At 38.7% G+C, this 11423-nt stretch overlaps 1 pseudogene; it reads right to left on the bottom strand.

Annotated features, from left to right (window-relative positions):
- Positions 1-2742: 2742 nt before the first annotated feature.
- On the bottom strand, positions 2743-4198 carry LOC116888112 (annotated as a pseudogene).
- Between the last annotated feature and the right edge of the window lie 7225 nt (positions 4199-11423).

Raw genomic sequence — 11423 nt, 5'->3', positions numbered from 1 at the left:
AAATATACTCAACTGTAAAAGAACTTCTGGGGGAATCACCATCCTTGATCTCAAGCAGTGTTACAGAGTAATACTGATAAAAACTGTATGGTATTTGTACAATGATAGGAAGGTAGATCAAGGGAATAGAATTGAGGATCCAGAAATAAACCCACACACCTATGGTCACTTGATCTTTGACAAAGGAGCTAAAACCATCCATTTGGAAAAAAGCGATAGCATTTTCAAATAAATGTTACTGGGTTCAATTGGAGGTCAGCATATAGAAGAATGCGAATCAAACCATTCTTACTGCCCTATACAATACTTAAGTCCAAGTGGATCAAGGACCTCCATATCAAACCACATATACTCAAAGTAATAGAAGAAAAAATAGGGTAGAGCCTCAAACAGGTGGGCACTGAGGAAAATTTCCTGAAGAAAACCCCAGTGGTTTATTCTCTAAGATCAAGAATCGACAAATAGGATCTCATAAAACTGCCAGGCTCTTTTAAGGCAATGGACAGTTTTATTAGGACAAAAAGACAACCAACCTAGTGGAAAAAGTTATTAAGCAATCCCACATCCAAAAGAGGGCTAATATCCAACATATACAAAGAACTCAAGAAGTTAGACATCAGAGAGCCAAATAAATCTATTAAAAATTGTGTTACAGAGTTAAACAAAGAATTCTCAGCTGAAGAATATCGAATGGCTGAGAAACACCTAAAGATTTGTTCAACACCCTTAGTCATCAGGGAAATACAAATCAAAACAACCCTGAGATTCTGTCACACAAGTCAGAATGGCTAAGATCAAAATCTCAGGTGACTGCACATGCTGGTGAGGATGTGGAGAAAGAGGAACACTCCTCCATCGTTGGTTGGATTGCAAGCTGGTACAACCACTCTGGAAATCAGTCTGAAGATTTCTCAGAAAATTGGACATTGAACTATATGAGGACCCAGCTATACCACCCTTGGACATATGCCAAATGATGCTTCCAACATACAATAAAGACACATGTTCCACTATGTTTATAGCAACCGTATTTAAACAGCCAGTAGCTGGAAAGAACCCAGATGCCCTTCAACAGAGGAATGGATACAGAAAATTTGGTACATCTATGCAATGGAGTACTACTCAGCTATAAAAAACAAAGATATCATGAAATTCATAGGCAAATGGATGGATGGAACTAGAAAATATCATCCTTAGTGAAGTTACCAAAAAACAATAAAGCATACATGATATATACTCACTGATAAGTGGATGTTAGCTCAAAAGCTCAAATTACCCAAGATACAATCCACAAACCACATGAAGTTCAAGGAGGATGACCAAAGTGCAGATGCCCAAGTTCTCTTTAAAAGCTGGAACAAAATTATTCATAGCAGCAAATATGGAGACAAAGTTTGGAGCAGAGACTGAAGGATCAAACATTCAGAGCGTGCCTACTCCCCACCCCCAGGGATCCAACCCATATATATATACAGCCACCAAAAACTGGACAATATTGATGAAGCCAAGAAGTGCATGCTGACAGTGCATACATATTGCTGTCTTCTGAGAGGCTCAGCCAGAATGTGACAAATACAAAGGTAAATGCTAGTAACAAACCGTTGAAATGAGAGCAGGGTCCCCATTGGAGGAGTTAGAGAAAGGATTGAAGAAAATGAAGGTCCGTGCAACCCTGTAAGAACAACAGTATGAACAAATCATAGCTCCCAGGGACTAAACCACCATCCAGCGACTTCACATGGACAGACCCATGGCTCCAGCTGCATATGTAGCAGAGGAGGGCCTTGTTGGGCACCAATGCAAGGAGAAGGCCTTGGTCCTGCCAAGGCTGTACCCCCCCCCAGTGTAGGGAAATGTAAGGGTTGGGGAGGTGGTAAGGGGTGATGGTGGGGGAGGGGGAACACCCTTATAAAAAATGGGGGGTGGAATAGGGGACTTATGGATAGGAAACTTGGAAAGGGAATAACATTTGCATTGTAAATAAAAAATACCCCCCCCAAAAGAAAACAGTAGAAATATGCTACTGAGTACTTCATGGACTTTTTCTTCTTAATGATTTTAGTTATGCAATACAATATAAAAACTGTATTGGTGTGTGTGTGTGTGTGTGTGTGTGTGTGTATGTGCGTTCATATTATAATTATGCATCCATTAATCGCCTGCGGTGTACTCTAGTTTCCTATACATCATAATACTGCAAACTAAGTTTCCTTTTTTAATGTATTAAAATTTATTAGAATAATCTAGAATCCAGCTATAAGAAACATATTCTCATAATAGGCACTGACAGAGAAACATTTAATAGGGCATACAACATGGGGCTTCCCCTCTAGAACCACATTATCTTGTCAATACTTAAGCTGTGGCAATTTTCAGGAGGGACCAGCAAGTTCTATATCATTTATAGGTTAGTCTGGTTCTAGGTAAATACTCTGGCTGCAATTTCAACTAAATTTATGCTAAAATATGATTGACCACAGAAGCAGACCCAACAATTAAAGCAATTGACAGCATAGTGACAGCAGACTGTGTCAGCCTTAGAAAAGGGGAGCCTTGGTTTTAATTTAGCAGAAGAGCACTTAGTAGACTAGCATGCACAAGGTACCCAGATCCAATCCCCAGCACCTTAAAAAAATTAATAAAGGAAAAGAGAAGAAAAACAAAAAACAATTAATTCTTCTCCTTCCCTAGGCTATGAATGCAAAGCCCTTAAGAGTCTCCATGATTCTGCTACAGAAGTCATTAGCTTTTGCCCAGTCTCTGGTTTATGTTTTTGTCTGTTCTGCTCAAGATTAATTGTAATGCAGGATTAAACCCAGATACCCTGGAGTCATGTATCTTTTTTCTAACCAATAGATGACCCAGAAGAAACAGATGGCAAGTTTTCTCAAAGGTTCACCTGGTGAGATTTTGAGGTTCACACTCAAGTCAGAAAGACCAAGGCAGACCAAGGCTTCTATTAGCAGGATTATCAGGGTAACATTCAGGGCAATAATCAGCCCTGTTAATAAAGTCTAAGAACACTCTGTAACATTCTTTTTCAACAAGTTCAGTTTGGTACAACCAGTACCCTAGTTCTAAACTAGAGAACCACCTCTGTCCTCAATCAGGGCAATGCAAATTATCAGAGAACAACTGGGCTTAGAAAGACAACACAAAGCAATGTAACAACAAAAAGCAACAATAATATGGAGAGGAAAAGCAATAAGCAACAATTAGTCCCATTTCTTTTAGCAACTTGTCAGTTCAACAACACTGGAGTGTTGAACCTGACTTGCACCTTAGTACTGTTCTTCAAGATCTTGTAGTTTTTCACTCAGTTGCACCTCAGTCTCTGTACTCAGGGGCCAGTCCAGTCTAGGACACTGCCAGTCGCGAACTAGCAGCACAGATCACAGAATAGCTCCTTCAAAGGAAAGCCAGGCCTCTAGTGCAAACCAGTTGCTTTTTCCTGTCTAATATCAGCTAGAGGCAGAATCACACTGAGGCTCTGCTCTACTCGTAAATTGCTTGGTGAAACAGAGGCACTGCTGGATCCAGTGAGCCTTCAGTTGGTTTCGGGAAGTCTCGCCAATAACCCTTCACAGTGATATAGTAGGGTCAGGAAGATTTGGTGGAGTATATTCAGTGTAGTCAGTCTTGAAAGGACCTTGATTTGGACCCAGTTACAGAGAAGTCACTGGTGTTGAGTTTGCGGGATGGTCTGGGGATGCATTACATCTTGATTTCTGTTTGTGCCATAGGAGAGGTTTGGCGGGGTGGGTAGGGATCCCTTGTCAAAGACAATTTCCAGCAAGATTTTAAAACATGGGACAGTCAGGATCAGCGGTGCCAGTGCTCCTCCTGTTCCACAGTGCTGGTCTGCAACCCATAGCCACCATGACAAAATGCAAACTAAGTTTCTAATGAGATAAAATTTCATGTTCAATATATTGCCTGTTTATGCAAACACTATACTGAGTATTGGTGACTATGAGCATTGGCAGTAGAAATAAAAAAATGGTGCAAACATTTGGAAAAGAATTATACATATATTTATAAACTCAACTACCCATTTACTTAAGACCTACCAATTTCATTCTTAGGCATTTATTGGAAAGGCATAAAAGCAGGTGTCCAGAGAATATCTAATGTGAACATATTTATCCATAGAGACCTTACATAAAGTAGTTTCAAATCATTGACTACCAACAGGCATGATTACTCAAATTGAAGTACATTTGTACCATGAAAATATTACTGTAGATTATGCAAGGTTATTAAAATATTCAAACAGGTAAAGGGAATATATATATATATATATATATATATATATATATATATATATATATATATGTAACTGGAAAAATCCTGCCCAGACTACTCCTTGATCCCTGTGTTGAGGGCTCCAGGCGGGTTCCTCTTGGGTCAGGAATGTGAGCAGAAGTGATGGTACCCACTGAGTTCTCAGGATTGTTTGCACTTCTGAGAGTTACCCTGCAATGGGATTTGGGTACTGAGAGCTGTGGTACAGGGTTATCTCTGGGAACAGGTGGAAACCTGAAGCATCCAGTCACAAACTGCTGACTGCTCCTGGGTTCATGTTTCCTGAGGGCTCTAGATGGGTCCCTACAGGCAGAAATGGTAGTCTTACCAGTGCTCTCAGGTGTGAAAAAGTTAATTTCTACTGGAAGATATAGATGATAAATTATAACTGAAATAATTTACCTGAAAATAACTAATCGTGAGGAGAAATTATAATGATGGAAACAAAATGTAGGAAGAGATTGAACATACCAAGACATCTAATGTAATATATCTCTAAATAGGCATTGTAAGCAGAGTTTTTTCAGAAGAACTTGAATTAGGTACATAAAGACTAGGAGAAAGGACAAGAAAAGCAAAGGAATAAATTACTGTTGATGCACTGAAAAGTAAAAACAAAGGATGTGTTTGATAACAGAAATTTTTTTAAAAATTTTTTATTAGATATATTTATTACTTACATTTCAAATGTTATTGTTTCCAGATTTCCTGTTCATAAGCCCCATCCCTCCCCTCCCCCCCTTTGGGTATTCTCTCCCCATCCATCCCTTACCCCCCCATATTCCCCTGGACTGGGAGTCCAACCATGGCAGGACCAAGGGCTTCCCCTTTCACTGCTGCCCCAACAAGGCTATTCTCTGTTACATATGCAGTTGGAGCCCTGGGTAAGTCCATGTGTAGTCTTTCCCTAGTGGTTTAGAGACTGGAAGCTCTGGTTGGTTGGCATTGTTATTCTTATGGGGTTGCAAGCTCGTCCAGCTCTTTCAATCCTTCCTCTACTTTCCCCCAAGGGGGTCCTGTTCTCAGTTCAGTGGTTTGCTGCTAGAGATTGCAGGGCTGGAGAGATGGCTCAGCCATTAAAAGCTAGGCTCACAACCAAAAATATAAGGATGACATTTTCTAGTTCTATCCATTTATCCACAAAACTCAGAATGTCCACATTCTTAATAGTTGAATAGTATTCCATTGTGTAAATGAACCACATTTTCTGTATTCATTCTTCTGTCCTGGGACATATGAATTGATTCCAGCTTCCAGCAGTCACAAATAAGGCTGCTATGAACAGAGCAAAGCATGTGCCCCTATGGAATGGTGGGACAACTTTTAGGTATATTCCCAAGAGAGGTATAGCTGGGATTTTAGGAAGGTCTATTTCAAATTTTCTGAGGAACCTCCAAATTGATTTCCAGAGTGTTTGTACCAGTCTGCAATCCCACCAGCAATGGAGGAGTGTTCCTCTTTCTCTACATCCTCCAGGATCTGCTGTCACCTGAGTTTTTGATCTTAGTCATTCTGACTGATGTGAGGTGGAATCTCAGGGTTGTTTTGATTTGCATTTCTGTGATAACTAAGGACTTTGAACATTTCTTTATGTGCTTCTGACCACTCGAGATTCCTTTATTATGAATTCTCAGTTTAGTTCTATAGTACAATTTTTGATTGGGTTATTTGGTTTTATTGGTGGTAACCTTCTTGAGTTCTTTATTTTATTTTACTTTATTTTATTTTATTTTATTTTTTTCCTCCCTCTTTATTAAATTGGGTATTTTTTATTTACACTTCAATTGTTATTCCCTTTCCCGGGCCAACATCCCCCTAATCCTTCCCCCTCCCCTTCTATATGGGTATTCCCCTCCCAATCTTCCACCCATTACCACCCTCCCCCCAACAATCACATTAACTAGGGGTTCAGTCTTGGCAGGACAAAGAGCTTCACCTTCCACTGGTGCTCTTACTAGGCCATTCATTGCTACCTATGAGGTCAGAGTCCAGGGTCAGTCCATGTATAGTCTTTGGGTAGTGGCTTAGTCCTGGAAGCTCTGGTTGGTTAGCACTGTTGTTGATGTGTCTCAAGCCGCTTCAAGCTCTTTCAGTCCTTTCTCTGAATCCTTCAACAGGGATCCCATTCTCAGTTCAGTGGTTTGCTGCTGGCATTCACCTATGTATTTGCCATATTCTGGCTGTGTCTCTTAGGAGAGATCTACATTCGGTTCTTGTCAGCCTACACTTATTTGCTTCATCCACCTTATCTAGCTTGGTGGCTGTATATGTATGGGCCACATGGGGGCAGGCTCTGAATGGGCGTTTCTTCAGCCTCTGTTTTAAACTTTGCCTCCCTATTCCCTCCCAAGGGTATTCTTGTTCCCCTTTTAAAGAGGGAATGAAGCATTCACATTTTAGTTATCCTTCTTGACTTTCATGTGTTCTGTGCATTTAGGGCAATCGTGCATTTGGGCTAGTATACACTTATCAATGAGTGTATACCATGTATATTTTTCTGTGATTGGGTTACCTCACTCAGGATGACATTTTTGAGTTCCATTCATTTGCTTATGAATTTTATAAAGTCATTGTTTTTGATAGCTGAGTAGTATTCCACTGTGTGGACCTACCACATTTTCTGTATCCATTCCTCTGTTGAAGGGCATCTGGGTTCTTTCCAGCTTCTGGCTATTACAAATAAGGCTGCTATGAACATGGTGGGGCATGTCTCTTTGTTGGATGTTGGGACAACATTTAGATATATGCTCAAGAGAGTTATAGCTGGGTCCTCAGGTAGTTCAATGTCCAATTTTCTGAGGAACCTCCAGACTGATTTCCAGAATGGTTGTACCAGTCTGCAATGCCACCAACAATGGAGGAATGTTTCTCTTTCTCCACATCTGCTGTCACCTGAGTTTTTGATCTTAGCCATTCTCACTGGTGTGAGGTAGAATCTCAGAGTTGTTTTGATTTGCATTTCCCTTATGACTAAAGATGTTGAACATTTCTTTAGGGGCTTCTCAGCCATTCAGTATTCCTCAGCTGTGAATTCTTTGTTTAGTTCTGAACCACATTTTTAATAGGGTTATTTGTCTCCCTGCAGTCTAACTTCGTGAGTTCTTTGTATATGTTGGATATAAGCCCTCTCTCAGTTGTAGGATTGGGAAAGATCTTTTCCCAATCTGTTGGTTGCCATTTTGTCCTAACTACAGTGTCCTTTGCCTTACAGAAGCTTTGCAGTTTTATGAGATCCCATTTGTCGATTCTTGATCTTAGAGCATAAGCCATTGGTGTTTTGTTCAGGAAATTTTCTCCAGTGTCCATGTGTTCCAGATGCTTCCCTAGTTTTTCTTCTATTAATTTGAGTGTATCTGGTTTGATGTGGAGGACCTTGATCCACTTGGACTTAAGCTTTGTACAGTGTGACAAGCATTGATCGATCTGTCTTCTTCTACATGCTGACCTCCAGTTGAACCAGCACTATTTGCTGAAAATGCTATCTTTTTTCCATTTGATGGTTTTGGCTCCTTTGTCAAAAATCAAGTGACCATAGGTGTGTGGGTTCATTTCTGGGTCTTCAATTCTATTCCAATGGTCTATCTGTCTGTCTCTGTACCAATACCATTCAGTATTTATCACTATTGCTCTGTAATACTGCTTGAGTTCAGGGATAGTGATTCCCCCTGAAGTCCTTTTATTGTTGAGGATAGTTTTAGCTATCCTGGGTTTTTTGTTATTCCAGATGAATTTGCAAATTGTTCTGTCTAACTCTTTGAAGAATTGGATTGGTATTTTGATGGGGATTGCATTGAATCTGTAGATCGCTTTTGGTAAAATGGCCATTTTTACTATATTAATCCTGCCAATCCATGAGCAAGGTAGATCTTTCCATCTTCTGAGATCTTCTTCAATTTATTTCTTCAGAGGCTTCAAGTTCTTATACAGATCTTTCACTTGCTTGGATAAAGTCTCACCGAGGTATTTTTTATTAGTTGGGACTATTATGAAGGGTGTCGTTTCCCTAATTTCTCTCTTGGCTTGTTTCTCATTTGTGTAGAGGAAGGCTACTGATTTATTTGAGTTAATTTTATACCCAGCCACTTTGCTGAAGGTGTTTATCAGGTTTAGTAGTTTTCTGGTGGAACTTTTGGGATCACTTAAATATACTATTATACAATCTGCAAATAGTGATATTTTGACTTCTTTTCCAATCTGTATACCTTTGATCTCCTTTTGTTGTGTCATTGCTCTGGCCAGGACTTCGAGATCTATATTGAATAAGTAGGGAGAGAGTGGGCAGCCTTGTCTAATCCCTGATTCTAGTGGGATTGCTTCAAGTTTCTCTCCATTTAGTTTAATATTAGCTACTGGTTTGCTATATATGCCTTTTTCTAAGTTTAGGTATGGGCGTTGAATTCTTATTCTTTTCAGGATTTTATCATGAAGAGGTGATGAATTTTTTCAAATGCTTTCTCAGCATCTAATGAAATGATCATGTGGTTTTTATCTTTTATTTTGTTTTATATTGAATTACATTGATGGTTTTCCATTTAGTAAACCATTCCTGCATGCCTGGGATGAAGTCTACTTGATCATGATGGATGACTGTTTTTATGTGCTCTTGGATTCTGTTTGTAAGAATTTTATTGAGTATCTTTGCATCAATATTCATAGGGGAAATTTGTCTAAAGTTCTGTTTCTTTGTGGGTCTTTATGGTTTAGGTAAAGAATAATTGTGGCTTCATAGAAGGAATTTGGTAGCACACCATATGTTTAATTTTGTGGAATAGGTTGGATAGTATTGGTATGAGGTCTTCTATGAAGGTCTGATAGAATTCTGCATTGAACCCATCTGGACCTGGGCTCCTTTTGGTTGGGAGCCTTTTAATGACTGCTTCTATATCTTTAGGAGTTATGGGGTTGTTTAAATGGTTTATTTGTCCCTGATTTAACTTGTACCCGGTATCTGTCTAGGAAATTGTCCATTTCCTCCACTTTTGTTTAATTTAGGCTGTTGTATTAGAATCTGATGATATTTTGAATTTTCTTTGACTCTGTTGTTATGTCTCCCTTTTCATTCCTGATTTTTTTTTTTAATTTGGACACACTCTCTGTGTCCTCTCGTTAGTCTGGCTAAGGCTTTATCTATCTTGTTGATTTTCTCAAAGAACCAGCTTTTGGTTCTTTTGAGTCTTTGTATAGTCCTTTTTGTTTCTATTTGGTTGATTTAAGCTCTGAGTTTGATTATTTCCTGCCTTCTACTCCTCCTGGGTATATTTGCTTCTTTTTGTTCTAGAGCTTTTAGGTGTGCTGTCAAGCTGCTGATATATGCTCTCTCCTGTTTCTTTCTGCAGGCACTCAGAGCTATGAGTTTTCCTCTTAGCACAGCTTTCATTGGGACCTGTAAGTTTGGGAATGTTGTACCTTCATTTACATTAAATTCTAAGAAGTCTTTTATTTCTTTCTTTATTTCTTCCTTGACCAGGTTATCATTGAGTAGAGCATTGTTCAATTTCCATGTATATGTGGGCATTCTTCCCTTATTATTGAAGACAAGCTTTAGCCTGTGGTGGTCTGATTGGATGCATGGGATTATTCTCTCTTTCTGTATATGTTGAGGCCTGTTTTATTACCAATTATATGGTCAATTTTGCAGAAAGTGCCATGAGGTGGTGAGAAAAAGGTATATCCTTTTGTTTTAGGATAGAATGTTCTATAAATATTTGTTAAATCCATTTGGTTCATGACTTCTCTTAGTCTGTCTATGTCTCTATTTAATTTCTCTTTCCATGATCTGCCCATTGATGAGATTGTGGTTTTGAAATCTCCTCCTATTATTGTGTGAGGTGCTATATGTGCTTTGAGATGTTTTTATGGTTTCTTTTATGTATGTAGGTGCCCTTGTATTTGGAGCATTGATATTTAGGATTGATAGTTCATCTTGGTGGATTTTTTCTTTGATGAATATGAGTGTCCTTCCTTATCTTTTTTTTGATGACTTTTGGTTTGAAGAATTGATTTTATTCAATTTTTAGAATGTCTATTCTCAGCTTGCTTCTTCAGACCATTTGCTTGGAAAATTGTTTTCCAGCCTTTTTTACTCTGAGATGAGTGTCTGTCTTTGTCTCTGAGGTATTTTTTTCCTGTAGGCAGCAAAATGTTGTCCCTCATTGCCTATCCAGTTTGTTAATCTATGTGTCTTTTTTTATTGGAGAATTGGGTCCATTGATGTTGAGAGATATTGAGGAAAAAGTGATTATTGCTTCCTATTATATTCGTGTTTGGATGTGAGATTATGTTTGTGTGCTTTCTTCTCTTTGTTTTTTTTTAAACAATTAGTTTCTTGCTTTTTTTCTAGGTGTAGCTTGCCTCCTTGTATTTGAGCTTTACCATTTATTATCCTTTGTAGTGCTGGATTTGTAGAAAGATATTGTATAAATTTGGTTTTGTCATTGGAATATCTTGGTTTCCATCTATGTTAATTAGAGGTTTTGCAGGATACAGTAACCTGGGCTGGCATTTGTGTTCTCTTAGGGTCTGTATGACATCTGTCCAGGATCTTCTGGCTTTCATAGTCTCTGGTGAGATAGTCTGGTGTGATTCTGATGGGTCTGCCTTTATATGTTGTTGACCTTTTCCCTTTCTTTTAATATTCTTTCTTTGTTTTGTGCATTTGGTGTTTTGACTATTATGTGATGGAGGAGTTTCTTTTCCTGGTCAATATTTGGAGTTCTCTGGCTTCTTGTATGTTTATGGCATCTCTTTCTTTAGGATAGGAAGTTTTTCTTCTATGATTTTGTTGAAGATATTTAGTGGTCCTTTTGAGCTGGGAATCTTCACTCTCTTCTATACCTATTATCCTTAGGTTTGATCTTCTCATTGTGTCCTGGATTTCCTGTATGTTTTTGGGCCAGTAGCTTTTTTCTGTTTTACATTATCTTTGACAGTTGTCTCGATGATTTCTATGGAATCTTCTGCTCCTGAGATTCTCTCTTCTTCTTTTTATATTCTGTTGGTGATTCTTGTATCTACAGCTCCTTGTCTCTTCCTTTGGTTTCTATATCCATGTTTGTCTCCCTTTATTCTTTCTTTATTGCTTCTATTTTCATTTTAATTCCTTCACCTGTTTGATTGTG

Source organism: Rattus rattus, chromosome X (genome assembly GCF_011064425.1).
Source record: "Rattus rattus isolate New Zealand chromosome X, Rrattus_CSIRO_v1, whole genome shotgun sequence".
NCBI classification, from domain to species: domain Eukaryota; kingdom Metazoa; phylum Chordata; class Mammalia; order Rodentia; family Muridae; genus Rattus; species Rattus rattus.
The sequence above is the reverse complement of the archived record's forward strand: the minus strand, read 5'-3'. Positions and strand labels throughout refer to the sequence as shown.